The sequence below is a fragment of the Aethina tumida genome, chromosome 6 (genome assembly GCF_024364675.1).
Source record: "Aethina tumida isolate Nest 87 chromosome 6, icAetTumi1.1, whole genome shotgun sequence".
Lineage (NCBI taxonomy): Eukaryota > Metazoa > Arthropoda > Insecta > Coleoptera > Nitidulidae > Aethina > Aethina tumida.
Genome location: NC_065440.1, coordinates 5359294 through 5361813, shown reverse-complemented (window position 1 = coordinate 5361813; position 2520 = coordinate 5359294).

Here is a 2520-nt window from a genome sequence, read left to right as displayed (position 1 = left end):
TTTATATTCCTTAGATTCTTTAGATTATTTAGATTCTTTAGATTCTTTAGATTCTTTAGATTCTTTAGATTCTTCAGATTCTTTAGATTCTTTAGATTCTTTAGATTCTTTAGATTCTTTAGATTCTTTAGATTCTTTAGTTTCTTTTGATTCTTTAGATTAATAGATTTTTTAGATTCCTTTTATTCTTTAGATTTTTTAGATTCTTTAGATCCTTTAGATACTTTAGATTCTTTAGATTATTTAGATTCTTTAGATTCTTTAGATTCTTTAGATTCTTTAGATTCTTTAGATTCTTTAGATTCTTTAGATTCTTTAGATTCTTTAGATTCTTTAGATTCTTTAGATTCTTTAGATTCTTTAGATTCTTTAGATTCTTTAGATTCTTTAGATTCTTTAGATTCTTTAGATTCTTTAGATTCTTTAGATTCTTTAGATTCTTTAGATTCTTTAGATTCTTTAGATTCTTTAGATTCTTTAGATTCTTTAGATTCTTTAGATTCTTTAGATTCTTTAGATTCTTTAGATTCTTTAGATTCTTTAGATTCTTTAGATTCTTTAGATTCTTTCGATTCTTTAGATTCTTTGGATTCTTTAGATTCTTTAGATTCTTTAGATACTTTAGATACTTTAGATTCTTTAGATTTTTTAGATTCTCTAGATTTTTTATGTTCTTTAGATTCCTTAGATTCTTTAAATTCTTTAGATTCATTAGATTCTTTAGATTCTTTAGATTCTTTAGATTCTTTTGATCCTTTAGATTAATAGATTTTTTAGATTCCTTGTATTCTTTAGATGTTTTAGTTTCTTTAGATTCTTTAGATTTTTTAGATTCTTTAGATTTTTTAGATCCTTTACATTCTTTAGATTCATTAGATTTTTTAGATTCGTTAGATTTTTCATATTTTTTAGATTTTTTATATTCTTTAAATACTTTGGATTCTTTAGATTCTTTAGATTCTTTATATCCTTTAGATTCTTTAGATTCTTTAGATTCTTTAGATTTTTTAGATTCTTTAGATTCTTTATATTCTTTAGATTCTTTAGGTCCTTTAGATTCTTTAGATACTTTAAACTCTTTAGATTCTTTAGATTCTTCAGATTTTTAGATTTTTTAGATTCTTTGGATTCTTTAGATTTTTAGATTCTTTAGATTCTTTAGATTCTTTAGATTCTTCAGATTCTTTAGATTCTTTAGATTCTTTAGATTCTTTAGATTCTTCAGATTCTTTAGATTCTTTAGATTCTTTAGATTCTTTAGTTTTTTAGATTCTTTAGATTCTTTAGATTCTTTAGATTCTTTAGTTTCTTTAGATTCTTTAGATTGTTTAGATTGTTTAGATTCTTTAGATTCTTTAGATTCTTTAGATTCTTTAGATTCTTTAGATTCTTTAGATTCTTTAGATTCTTTAGATTCTTTAGATTCTTTAGATTCTTTAGATTCTTTAGATTCTTTAGATTCTTTAGATTCTTTAGATTCTTTAGATTCTTTAGATTCTTTAGATTCTTTAGATTCTTTAGATTCTTTAGATTCTTTAGATTCTTTAGATTCTTTAGATTCTTTAGATTCTTTAGATTCTTTAGATTCTTTAGATTCTTTGGATTCTTTAGATTCTTTAGATTCTTTAGATTCTTTAGATTCTTTAGATTCTTTAGATTCTTTAGATTCTTTAGATTCTTTAGATTCTTTAGATTCTTTAGATTCTTTAGATTCTTTAGATTCTTTAGATTCTTTAGATTCTTTAGATTCTTTAGATTCTTTAGATTCTTTAGATTCTTTAGATTCTTTAGATTCTTTAGATTCTTTAGATTCTTTAGATTCTTTAGATTCTTTAGATTCTTTCGATTCTTTAGATTCTTTGGATTCTTTAGATTCTTTAGATTCTTTAGATACTTTAGATACTTTAGATTCTTTAGATTTTTTAGATTCTCTAGATTTTTTATGTTCTTTAGATTCCTTAGATTCTTTAAATTCTTTAGATTCATTAGATTCTTTAGATTCTTTAGATTCTTTAGATTCTTTTGATCCTTTAGATTAATAGATTTTTTAGATTCCTTGTATTCTTTAGATGTTTTAGTTTCTTTAGATTCTTTAGATTTTTTAGATTCTTTAGATTTTTTAGATCCTTTACATTCTTTAGATTCATTAGATTTTTTAGATTCGTTAGATTTTTCATATTTTTTAGATTTTTTATATTCTTTAAATACTTTGGATTCTTTAGATTCTTTAGATTCTTTATATCCTTTAGATTCTTTAGATTCTTTAGATTCTTTAGATTTTTTAGATTCTTTAGATTCTTTATATTCTTTAGATTCTTTAGGTCCTTTAGATTCTTTAGATACTTTAAACTCTTTAGATTCTTTAGATTCTTCAGATTTTTAGATTTTTTAGATTCTTTGGATTCTTTAGATTTTTAGATTCTTTAGATTCTTTAGATTCTTTAGATTCTTCAGATTCTTTAGATTCTTTAGATTCTTTAGATTCTTTAGATTCTTCAGATTCTTTAGATTCTTTAGATT